Source organism: Arvicanthis niloticus (assembly GCF_011762505.2).
Source record: "Arvicanthis niloticus isolate mArvNil1 chromosome Y unlocalized genomic scaffold, mArvNil1.pat.X SUPER_Y_unloc_2, whole genome shotgun sequence".
NCBI lineage: Eukaryota > Metazoa > Chordata > Mammalia > Rodentia > Muridae > Arvicanthis > Arvicanthis niloticus.
The window spans coordinates 3,531,033-3,544,636 of record NW_023044979.1 but is presented as its reverse complement, the minus strand read 5'-3'; the positions used below and the strand labels follow the sequence as shown (position 1 = coordinate 3,544,636).

Sequence of the window (13,604 nt, the reverse complement as noted above, 5' to 3'; positions counted from 1 at the left end):
GGATTTCTGACTTGAAGGCCAGCCTGGTCTACATAGTGAGTTCCAGGACAGCTAGGGCTATACAGAGAAACCCTGTCTCGGAAAAAACAAAACAAAACAAAACAAAAAAAAAAACAATAAAACAAAATATATACATTACTAATAATTTTGTCTGTTAATTTTTAACTGTTTAAACATACATTCCCTTTTAGCACAAGTTAATTAATGTTGCTGTTTAAACTGGTTCACTTTATGTTTATACAAGATGGATACAGAACTGCAGTGAATGTATAATTCTTTGTAGGAACTTCAGTAAAGAACTGTTAGTTCATTCTAGCATTTTTGTTTCCTGGTTTATTTTTGTAGCAGAGTGAGGTTCTTAACATGTAAGTTTTGCTGTCCTGAAACTCATTGCATAGACGGTGCTGGCATCCAGCTCAATGACATACACCTGCCTGTACCTCTGTGATTAAAGATATGAGCAAATACACACAGCTTGCTCATCACTTTTGTAGTTAGTAATTTTTCATCCAGCTTTTCAGATGGTTTCTCAGTACAGTTGACCTGTTTCCCCTGTGTGTCCCTCTCAGTTGCCATTTGTGCTGCAAGGCTTTATCCTATTCTAAGGGTTCAGGAGTGATACGAGTGAACCTTGTGTCAAGGGTCCAAGTGTCAATATTTCAAGTTTCTTCTAAACTGACATGGTGATTATATTATAATTTGTGTGTCAGCAAATAAGTGAAGGAATCATGTGAATTATAAGATTATATTGTCCAGGAAGCATAACTTTGCTTTGAAGTGATGTCAGTATCAGACATTCTGTTGTACACATATATGTGATATTGTAGGATGCAGTGACTTATGATGATGTGCATGTGAACTTCAGTGCAGAAGAATGGAATTTGCTGGATCCTTCCCAAAAGAATCTCTACAAAGATGTGATGCTGGAGACCTACTGGAACCTCACTGCTATAGGTAAGACTGTGAATTTTCTTTTGCTTTTCAAAATAAGGGAAAATGTTTCTGGGTTACTGATGATCATCTCTTGTTTCAGTAGAGAACAAGTAATATTGAGTTGAATAAACCAGGCTCATTGCTGTGAAAATTCAGAGTAACTTAAATTTTGCCTAATTCCAATACCATATCATTCATTTTCTGGTACCTTGGTTTCAGGCTATAATTTGAAAGTCCACCATATTGAAGAACAATGTCAAACTTCTAGAAGTCATGAAAGGTAATTTTAATGTCTCAGCTGATACAAATATGCCTGTGAGAAAATTTTAATATGATCTGGAAGCTATAAAAGAAAGCAAGTGTGTAAAATATCAGTCATTTTATTGTAGCTATGATTATAATTTTCTCCCACAACTATGTACCTCAATGTTATCTGACTGGTGATTGCAAGGCATTTCTGTAAGAAAGAAGAGAAGGAAACAATATCTTAAGAGATTCCTTTATTTGATTTGTATCTACATTAGAACTATGTTGTGTAACTACCAATTTGTATAGTCTCATAATATTTAGATGTTGCACATTGAATAGTAATAAACATGTATCCATAACCTTCTAATAAGCAAATACTCCATGATAAAATTGGACATACTCATTATTGTAGTGAAATTATTCAGTTTATAGTGTGGTAGGTTTATGAAAATCAAGAATTTTGTCCTGGAAAAACATTAATCATATCTACAATGAACAAAAAGTCAATGTGTGTGCATTCAATGTGAAAAGCTTTCAGTTATTCTTCTTTTTTAATGGGTATATCAAGTGTGAGAATGAATGAAAACATGTGAGCCTAGGGATATTAAAAGGAACAATGTACCTCTATCTATTTCAGAACAATGAGAAGATATGTAGTATTCTGCCTTTGGTAAACTTGCTGAATATGATAGCTGTTTGCAGTTAATTGATTTTCTGACTTTACTGGGAACATCCCCAAAGTCACATTGCAGAAAATCTCTATAGGTACTAGAAGTTTGGAAATGCCTCTGTTCATCCTGGTTCACAGTGCTGCTGTTGTATGATGCACACTACAGAAAAATCTAAGAATGCAATCAGTGTTTTAATGCTCTGAGTTATCCCATATTTCCTTTGACATGTTAAAAACAACATATAGAAATCTCATATAGAAAAATGAGGCTATAAATATGAGCCATGTAGTAAATATTCTTATGATCACAGGTACTTTCAAAGAGGTAAAGCAACCCACAGTGAGCAAGTACAACCGTGAACATCAAAGTGATAAAACCTTAAGATCTGAGTGTTCTTTATTATTAGACCAACTGTAAAATTTATTCATATTAATAAAATGATTGATCAGGCTAATGAATGTGGTAAAGCTTTCACATGTGCCCATTATTGTTGCAGACATGAAAGAAGTCATACTGGAGAGAAACCATATGAATGTAATCAATGTGGAAAAGCTTTTTCATGGCACAGTAATCTCCAAAGACATAAAAGGACACATACTGGAGAGAAGCCTTATGAATGTAATCAATGTGATAAAGCCTTTTCATGGCTCAGTGCTCTCCAATATCATAAAAGAACACATACTGGAGAGAAACCTTATCAATGTAATCAATGTGGTAAAGCCTTTTCATGTCACCATAGTCTCCAATGTCATAATAGAACACATACTGGAGAGAAACCTTATGAATGTAATCAATGTGGTAAAGGCTTTTCACATCATAGTAATCTCCAAAACCATAAAAGAACACATACTGGAGAGAAACCTCATGAATGTAATCAATGTGGTAAAGCCTTTTCATGTCACAGTTCTCTCCAAAGACATAAAAGAACACACACTGGAGAGAAACCTTATCAATGTAATCAATGTGGTAAAGCCTTTTCATGGCTCAGTGCTCTCCAATATCATAAAAGAACACATACTGGAGAGAAACCTTATCAATGTAATCAATGTGGTAAAGCTTTTTCATGGCTCAGTAGTCTCCGTTATCATAAAAGAACACATACTGAAGAGAAACTGAATGTCATGAATGAGGTAAAGCCTTTCTATAACACAATAATCTCGAAATACACAAAAGAAAATGTGCAGAGTGATACCTTATAAATGTAGTCAATGTGATAAAGCCTTTGCGTGTCACTGTACTATCCAAACACTTAAAAAACATATGCTTTAGAGAAACCTTATGAATAGAGTGAATGTGGTAAAGCCTGTGCATATCTCTGTAGTCTCCAAAGACATAAAAGAACACAAACTGAGCAGAAACCTTTTGATTGTACTAAAGTTGAGAAATGGTTTATGTGCCACAGTTTTTTCTGAATACAGAAATGAACACATATGAGAAGAAACCTTCTGAAAGTAATCAACATGTTAAAGACTCTGCATGTCCTAATCATTTTTAAAAGCATGAAAGAATTTATAGTAGAAATAAATTGTGGTGATCTTAATTTGTTTGACTCTAAGTAATGGCAATATTAAGAGATGTGCCTTGTTGGAGTAGGTGTTACCTTTTTGAAGGAATTGAATTCCTAGGGTGGTGGTCTTTGGAGCTCAGGCCAGTACAAAACAGACCCTCCTACCACTTGTCTGGAGGACAGTCTCTTCCTGGATGCCTTCTCATGAGGATGCAGATCTCTCAGCTCCTTTTCCAGCATCATGGCTGCCTGCATGTTGACATTCCTGCTATGATGGCAATGGACTAATCATTTGAAAGTGCAAGCCAGGTCCAATTAAATATTAACACAGCCTTTAACACAGTTGCCTTGGTTACAATGTCTCTTCTTAGCAATGGAAATTCTATCTAAGACAGAAGTTGGTTCCCCAGACTTAAGCATTGCTATGATAGGCCTGACCTGGTATTTTGTTTTGTTTTATGGAGCAATGTGAATTTTTAGACTTTGGATTTCATATGCATTAATTGGAACTTACTGGGCCATGCTAGTAGAACACATATGTACTGAGGGTGACTTGAACTTTGTGTATAGTTTTTAGGATGTTTTGCAGAAGAATGTTGCTGCCTTTTGCCCTTTTTCTGTAGTGTCCTTGAAGATAAGGTAAAGAGGTTGGTGTTCATTGCATTGACAAAGGAAGTCACAGTGAAGCCAGCAAAGCCTTTGACCTATGTTTAGTCTCATCATGATTTGAGTAAGCATAGTAATCTTAGAAAGAAAAAGTATAAAATGTTAGGTCAAAAAAGAAAATCTAACCAGGAAATTGAATGAAGCTAAATTCTGTGATCAATGATATTAAATGGTATTAATGGAATGATGACATTAGTGCAAGATTCCATCCACCTAACCTTATGGATGTGAAGTTGCATGAAGGAGAACTGTATCGTGTTAGGCATTATTATTACCTAGTTGTTGTTTTCATGTGGACACAAGAGTTAACAGTATGTGTGAAGTTGACAATTGATGGATTGTGATTACTATTCTGGGTTATCATTTTAAGATCTAAAATAAAATACTTAAGTACAGGCATGGAGTATATTCCTTTGACCCGACCTGCGAGCCCTAGGTTATTCATGAGGGACGAGGAGGATTGCAACCTGGAAGAACGGGCGAGAGAGAGAATGGACTCAAGGAAGCAGATCCTTGTCAAGAGTCATATATTTGGGCACCAAGTGCTTATTTATAATACATTTTTCAAAGGGAGGGGTAAGAGGGATCCAGGTGATGGGAAAGTTCAGAATCTTCTTGGCCTGTGCCCTGAAACAACAGTGGTCCAGGTGATGGGACAGTATAGAGTCTTCTTGGCCTGTGCCCTGAAACAATGGCGGTCCAACTGCCTACTTCAAAAGATACGGTATACTGCTTTACATCTAAAAATCTATTTGTAACTATCAAGCAGAACCTTGTGGTTGCTAGGGAGATGAAGCTGCAGGAGACATTGTGCAGGTGGGGAGAAGTAGGGGGCGAGGGTAAGAGGCAAGGGTCCTGGCTTCTGACATCTCCCCCTTCTCTGTTTAGATGGAGAGGGCATCCTGTGATCAATCCCAACTACATGAGTTTAGAATTTGGAGGTCAAATTGTGGGGGGGTCTTAGACGACTTCATAACCCCAAGACATTAATGTGAGACGAGTCATGTTGATGGTCGAAGGCTTTAGGCTATCGACAATGGGCAACATCAAGGGACCCCGAGGTGGGTGAAAGGAGGGTGAGGACCCTGTCTTAGGCTATGTAGGCTGCACCCACTCCCAGCACCACGCACTCCTTTCCGGCTGCATTGGGTGGGCCCCTGGGAAGTGGACCTACAATAATCCCGTCATTGGGCTAACTCACAGCCATCCTAATCCCTGTGTGAATGTCTAGGTTATCAGCCATTTGTCATTTGGGGTGTAATATTGTCATAATGGAAGACTCCCCGATATTAGAGGACCACATCAAAGGCAGGTCTTAGTTTAGAAAAAAGCCAATTTTTGTCGGGATGATCAAGAGGCCAAGCTCCCTAGCGAGAGAAACGAGGGCAGAGCCAGGCATGCCAGGAACTTTTCTTGAGGGTGTGGAAATCTAGGGGTTGGCCATAGGGGGAGGCAGGGGGGCTGGCAGCTGCGCCTGTCTCCGGCAGAGTCACTTCTGGATCTCCCTCAGTCTTCAGTTGTTGGTAATGAACTTCAACTGGCTTCTTGATGGCAGCATCAATCTGGTTCTTAACAAAATTTGTGAGATGGTTAAAGGCCCAAGGGCCAAAAGACAAAAGCAATAAAAAACCAACAAAAGGTCCTAATAAACTAGGCAATAGGGTGGTAAGCCAAGGTGAAGTAGAGAACCAATTTTGATACCATGACTTTTGTTGTTCTCTGGCTCTCTTTCTTTCCTCTAAACTCTTTTTGACTTTGTCCAGGCTATTTTGGACAAGGCCTGTCTTATCAGAGTAAAAGCAACATTCTTGTTTGAAGGCCACACAGAGACCCCCTTCCTTAAGGAAGACAAGGTCAAGTCCTCTCCTGTTCTGTAACACCACCTCAGAAAGAGAAGCCACAGAGTCCTTAAGGTCTTGTATTCCTTCTCTCAAATTATTTAAGTCTTTATCAATGAGAGACTGAAGATGGGCATAATGATTATTGGAAGTGACTAGAGAAGCAATGCCCGTTCCTGCACCAACAGCGCTGATTCCTAATATGACAGACAACGTAAGGGCTGTCAGAGGCTCTCATTTGGTCCTAAGAGAAGGACCTTGATCTAGAATATTAAGAAAAAACTCTGAGTCATGAATAAGAAAATGAGGAAGAATGGTAACAACTACACAATAATCTCTGGTCTTTAAAAATTCAAAATTGGAAATATATAATGTCAATCCAGTGGCACAGGCAAAATATGTACCATTGGATGCAATGGTGTATAAAAAGGTATTATTTAAAATCAATATCTGATTGCAAATAGGGACCAAATCTTGGGGGGGAAGCATAAAGGGCCCCAAAAGGCAAAGGCCCATGCCTGAAATGGAACCAAGAGTAAGACCTCCTTCAGGTGAAGTGGCCCATAATAACAGATTGCTATTATCAGAAAGAAGGGCGGGGTAAAAATAGCTATTCCCTCATAAAAAGGGGGAGTAGGTGAAAAACAAATTCAACATTCTCGATATTGATATTCACTGGTATTATGAATAGCTTCAAGGGAGGCATTTGCCAGAGAAATAATAAGATCAGCAGAATTAGGAGGACCCACAGGTATAGTGGGCTGGAATAAGGCAACCTCGGGGGAGGTGGGGAGAGATAAAATGGCTGGAGCAATAGTTCCAGGCCTGGTGACGGGCTTGGCTGGTGGTTGAGGGTGCTGTAGGGCAGGATTAGGGCCCACAGCAGCAACATTTTTATTAGGGATACTCTTAAGGAGTTTAATTCTAAAAATGAGTCTCGGGTCTGAGCAGGTGAGTGAAAAGGTCGAGCATTCTCTTAGACGTAGACCCCACTCATACCCTTGGCCTGTCCAGTCTTTACTCTTTCCTACATCCATAAAGGATATAAGAAGAGGGACACACCATTTGAATGCACACCAGGATTTAAATGGTTGGGCAGTCTTAATTCCTAATTTATCCTGCAAATATGTATGTAGAAACTTTCTCCTTAAAGTGATATAATCCCAGGAAGAATGGGGTCTCCAATATGCATCTCCTGTGGTTTCACAGCCCCAAGATGCACAATAATAATCAGAGCTATAGCCACATTTATAATTTTGAGAGCGACCACGGTGAGTAGGCCCAGGGCATATATAAAGGCCAGATGAATCATTGGCCAAGGAGATTCTCCTATCAAAGGAATTACATCCTATAAGGTGGCCATCATAATTGGGGTTAGGTGCATCAACAGGCTGATGTTGGGGCCAATAATGAGAGGGGGTCCCCCAATCTGCACTGGCTCCCAGGGCAAGAGCACAAAGATCCACCTCTAAAGAGGGCCATGAAGGCTGGGTTCCAAGTGAAGAGCTGGAATTAACAATGTCTCCCGCTTGATTTATTATGACCCTAGTAAAGTTATAAATCTGATATGGGGAGTGTTGGGATTTAATACTCACAGTTGGATAAATCTGAAGTATGAGCAGGAGGTGTAGGAGAAATTAGGTGACTGGATGCATCTTTCTGAAAGGAAGCACAGTTAAGAACCATTCTCAGGGGGTATCCCTGGGGTAGAGTTAGCCAACTTTACCAGTCTTTCTGGTAGCCATCTGGCATCTTGTTCTTTGAATCATATATGCACGCGTGTCCCTTCCCCCAGATAAGGACTGGGTCAGGACCATTCCACTCTATATCAACGGATCTTTCCACATGACTTTGGCATAGGAGTCTGCTGTAGTAGGATGCCAGAACCTATCTGCTGCAGACTTTCCTTTTTCATCAAGGGTCAAAAAATTGAGAACAAATAGTGCATGATTTAACAAAATTTTATGATTCCCCTTTGTAGGTATAAAATGCCCCCTGAATGTTGTAATTTTAAGAGCATGTTCTTTAAGGTCTGATGTGCCCTTTCTACAATGCCCTGTCCTTGGGGGTTATATGGAATACCAGTGACATGTTTAATATTAAGCTGGGCACAGAACTGTTTAAAGGAGACCCTGGTATATCCAGGGCCATTATCAGTCTTAAGTATCTTAGGTATGGGCATAAAGGCAAGACAAGAAATCATATGACTAATAACATTTTGGTAGCCTCACCAGATTGTAGTGAGGCACAAAGAAAACCACTAAAGGTATCAATAGAAACATGTATATATTTAAGCTTACCAAAAGGGGCAAAATGAGTAACATCCAGTTTCCATATTTCTCCTGGGGTAAGGCCACGAGGGTTAACCCCTAAATGTAGTTCAGGTAGGAGGGTGAGAAATCCCTGGCACTGACGCACTATCTGGCGTGCCTGTTCTCTGGTAATAGAGAACATCTGTCGGAGGGTCTGGGCATTTAGATGATGCAATTGGTGGGCTTTTTGTGCCTGTTGTACAGGATCAGAAGGCAAGGCCAAGGTCGCCAAGGTAAGTGGAGACTCTCGGGTGGCCCTATCAATGAGGTCATTTCCCTCACTTAAGGGTCCAGGAAGACCAGAGTGGGCACGTATGTGACCCACAAAGAATGGATGGGACCTAGCCAAAATTATTTCTTGAAGCTCAGAAAAAAGGGGGGAAGCATTGGTAGACGGCCTTATAAAGGGAACGGTCTCCAACAAAGGCACTGATTCAGCTACATATGCACTGTCAGTAAAAAAATTAAAGGCACAATCTGGGAAGGTCTTAAAGACTTGAATAACAGCAACCAATTCTACCAACTGTGCTGAGGAGAATTTGGTCTGAAACTTAGAGACCTGTCCACCTATATTAAAGGCTGCAACCCCAGAGGAGGATCCATCTGTAAAAACCAGTGGTGCTTGAGGAATGGGAATGTTCTTAGTCACTTTAGGGAAAATCACCACTTGGTGGTCAAGGAACTATACAAGTTTGTCAGAGGGATAGTGGTTATCTATCTTTCCCTGAAATGAAATACAGTTAATAGCCCAATCATCTGAGGTCTGAAGTAGCCACCGAACTTGACCGGCATCATAGGGAATGCTGACAAGGTCAGGATCTCTACCAAAAAGCTTCAGGGAGGTCTCTCTTCCCATCCTTATGATCTCTGCCACCAAGGAGGGATAAACAGGTAGCACTTTAGGAGGGGTGGCAGGCAAATGAAGCCAATATAAAGGTTTAGTCTGCCACAATAATCCCGTGGGGGTAAACACAGTGGGAAGAACCAATAGCCACAAGGGGGAGGTTGGAGCATAATAGGTAACAGTTCGTTGTTGAATGGCTTTCTCTACAAGCTTAAGGGCAGAGGTGGCCTCAGGGGTTAAGGCTCGAGGGGAAGAGGGTTCAGAATCTCCTTGAATAATATCAAATAGAGGCTTAAGTTCTCAAGTTGTTAATTTTAAATAAGGGCACAGCCAATTTATGTCTCCCAAGAGGCGTTGAAAGTCATTAAGTGTTTGTAAGGAATCTTTTCTAAGTACAATTTTTTGAGAGAGAACCTTAGAGGGATGAAGCTCAAAACCCAAGAATAAATGTGCGGGCTGTAGCTGGATCTTCTTGGGGGCAATCTGCAGCCTGAGGTCTTGGAGGGCAGTTACCAACTCCTGGCCCATCCTGAGCAAGGAGGTCTCATCAGGGCTAGCCAGAAGAATGCCATCCATATAATGGACAATATATAACTCAGGGTATTTAATGAGAAAAGGATTGATGGCCTGAGCCATGAACTTTTGGCAAAGGGTGGGACTATTGGCCATGCCTTGAGGTAGGACTCTCCACTGAAATCGTGGAGATGGCCCAATGCAATTAACAACAGGAAGGCTAAAGGCAAAACGTTTGCAATCCTCTGGGTGTAAGGGGATGCAGAAAAAGCAATCTTTCAAATCAATAACCATTTTATTGTAACCCTTAGGTATTGCCACGGGGGAGGGGAGGCCAGGCTGGAGGGCTCCCATTGGAACCATAGTCTTATTAATTTCTCTGAGGTCCTGGAGCAGTGTCCATCTGCCCCTTTTCTTTTGTATAACAAAAATGGGTGTATTCCAAGGGGAAGTGGAGGGTACAATGTGGCCAGCATCTAATTGTTCCTGCACCAACTGCATGGCCGCGGAAAGTTTGTGTTGAGGGAGGGACCATTGGTCGACCCAGACAGGGGAGTCTGACTTCCAGGTGATCTTATCTGCCTGGCGTGCAGGAGGAGCAATGGTCCTTAGGAAAAATTTGAATCATAACCTAGTCCTGAGCGTGAGGTCTTGGGTGTAATTGTAATTGGGGTGGGGATCCCTTGGTTGCATTTGCCCAAGCCTTGTCCAGGGATGAACCCTTGGTCCAGCATCTGGTGGGTAACAGTTGCAGAGGGGCTAAATATAAGAACTCCCATTTGACTTAATATATCTCAACCCCATAAGTTTATAGGGAGGCCAGGTACAATGAATGGTCTAACATGTCCAGTATTACCCTCAGGATCCTCCCAAGTGAGCAATTGGGAGCTTTGAAGGGTGTTGTTGGACTGGCCAATGCCCTGAAGATGAGTCAAAGAAGGCTGGCAGGGCCAAGAGGAGGGCCAATAGGCCTGTGAAATAACTGTGGAGTCTGCTCCTGAGTCAAGAATGCCCTCAAAGGTTGGGAAACTGTCAACCACTCATTGGGTGTTAAATAGCCACCTGCCCCAAGGCTTTCAAGAAGAAAAAGAGTGAAGGGAGCATTGGGCCCATAATTCCTGACAGCCGAATTTAATTTTTCTAACTGCTTAAAGCGGAGTTTTTTTATAGAATGTAGGAATCTCCGCAGGGTCCACATTTACAGTTTCTGTCCCAGCTCCAACCTCGTCCCCGCTTCCATCCTCCGGCTCTGTATCATCCTCATCTCCAGAAGACTCAGCCTCAGTCCCTAATTGGGGGCAGGAAGGCTGGGAAGGTTTATGAGAGGAACGTGAAGAGGAAGCGGGCACGGGTCGCAAAGAGGAAGAAGGAGCTGCAGGCGTGTGACTGTGTGAACGCCGAGTACTAGACCAAGAAGAGGGAGGGAGTGGCGGAGTCTGTGATGAGCTAGAATCAGGAGGTGCGGGGTCTGGGGAGGTATATCCTGAGAGCGAGTAACAGGGAAAACCAAACATTGAGAGCCCTGTGCAGGGGAGGAAGAAGAATAAAGGGTTAAGAGCTGTGAAATTTGATCCTGAAGTTGGAGGATCTCTGCCAAATCATGAACCTGGGAAGAAAGGCGATTTTTCATGTCAGAGAGAGAAACAGGCAGGGTAGCAGGAGAAGGCGAAACCGCAGAAGTAGGGAGCGATATAGAAGCTGAGGGAACTGGCGTTAGCGGGGGAACAGCAGCAATGGCAGAAATCAAAGGCTGTGAATCAGAAGCGGCGGTTGTGGCCGGATTGGCAATGGCAAGGGCGCTGAAGCTGCGGCTGGAGGGGTGAGGGCGGAGACAAAGCAAGTCGGGCGGGGAGAGGGCAAACGCAGTGCAGCAATGGTAACAGCGGCGGGAGATGGAGGCGGGGGGGGGGGGTAGGGGGGCTTCCGAAGAACAGGATTACAGTAGGAAGTTGGAGAGTGAGGGATGTAAAAATCGACAGTGGCTAGAGGTACATATTGTGGGGGCAAAGGAGCCGTGGGCGCAGAACTATGACAAGGGCGCACAGGCGAGGCCGGGGGAGAAGAATCTAAAGCCAACAAATCAGGATAAATATGAGGAGAATCGGACGAGGAGGGAAGCTGAGACTCATGAGGCATATCAATAAGTGTAAAAGGAGCAGAAGCCTGAGATGGTGGGCGGGAGGAACCTGCGGAGCCAGGGCATGATTGTGATAAGCAGTATTCTGCGACCGACAAGAGCTGGCGCTTACCGGAATCTTTGTCTGCATCCTCAATAATGTCCCTAATAATACCCCAGAATGAAAAATTGTTGGATTAACTGCACCATCACCTTCACATTTAATTTTTTCATTTAATTCACGACCCACTTTTTGCCACTTCTTAGGGTGTATGATAGGACCATCAAGCATAAACCAAGGACACTGTTCATCAATAAACACAAAGAAATCAATAAGATCTTTTTTCTTAACCCTAATTCCTCTCTCTCTGAGACTTTGTTTGAGGTCCTTTATAAAGGATGCCTCCTTCGACAATGAATGGCCCATTCTTTATGGGATGGAATGAAACTTACCCCGAGGACAACAGGTCACGGGCGATGATCCTGTCTCACTCAATATAACGTGCGCACGCCTTCTGCCAAAGCTCCATCAGGAGGAATCCGTGCCTTGATCCCCAACGTTTGGGCGCCACCTGACCCGACCTGTGGGCCCTAGGTTATTCGTGAGGGACGAGGAGGATTGCAACCTGGAAGAACGGGCGCGCGAGAGAGAATGGACTCAAGTAAGCAAATGCTTGTCAAGGGTCATATATTTGGGCACAAAGTGCTTATTTTATTTATAATACATTTTTCAAAGGGAGGGGTAAGAGAGATCCAGGTGATAGGAAAGTACAGAATCTTCTTGGCCTGTGCCCTGAAACAATGGCGGTCTAACTGCTTACTTCAAAAGATATGGTACACTGCTTTACATCTAAAAATCTATTTGTAACTATCAAGCAGAACCTTGTGTTGCTAGGGAGATGAAGCTGCAGGAGACATTGTGCACGTGGGGAGAAGTAGGGGGTGAGGGTAAGTGGCAAGGGTCCTGGATTCTGACAATTGCTTCTGACCAAGGAACTCATTTCACAGCAAAGAAGTGAGACAGTGGGCCAATGATCATGGATTCTAATGGTATTAATTACCATTAATACCTTAGTCCTTGTTACCCTGAAGGTGCTGAACTGATAGTAAAATAGAATGGCCTTTAGAAGACACTTTTACACAGCCAATTATGGGACATCCACCTGGAGAGCTGGGCAGGGTCCTAGGCTGTATGTATTTTGAATCAGCTTCCAATATTTGGTACAGTTCCTCTCACAGCCAAGATCCATGGTTTCAGGAATCAAGGCTGTTGGAAACCTGTGTAAAGGTCACAGTCCCCCAAATCTGAGTGAAACTCAGCTCAAAATGGAGTACTCCTTTTATCAGAAGGGCTTCAATTTCTTTCTTTTGTTTATTATTTATTTATTTATTTATTTATTTATTTATTTATTTATTTTATAGGGCTTCCATTTCTTTCTATTACTTATTTATTTATATATTTATATATTTATTTTTTACGGATTCCATTTCTTTCTTTTCTTTCTTTCTTTATTTATTTATTTATTTTTAGGGCTTCCATTCCTTTCTTTTATTATTTATTTATGTATTTATTTTTATTAGGGTTTCCATTTCTTTTATTTATTTATTTATTTATTTATTTAATTTTTAGGGCTTCCATTTCTCTGCCTCAATGTATCTAGACATTGTCCCTGAACACGGATGGATGTACTTATCAAAAGATTGTCCCTGTGTGAGCTACTTAAACTCAGCACACAAGTCCCATTCTGGCTTCCCTGCCCACATGATACTTAGATATACTATTATGACCAATTAATCCTTTCTACCTGTACCCATAAAAGCCCTCATATACCTTATTTCTGGAACAATAAAGTAGAATTGACTCACTGTGCTAGTCTCTGGAGTTAATTTTATCATACAGCGATCTCAAGCCAGATTGCCATGGCTGTTCCCTTTGTCCTCACTGGTTGGTGGCT

The 13,604-nt window shown here is 41.8% G+C and overlaps 1 pseudogene; it reads left to right on the top strand.

The window, feature by feature from the left end:
* Window positions 1–2,290: 2,290 nt before the first annotated feature.
* On the top strand, window positions 2,291–10,941 carry LOC143433991 (uncharacterized; annotated as a pseudogene).
* The last annotated feature ends 2,663 nt before the right edge of the window (window positions 10,942–13,604 follow it).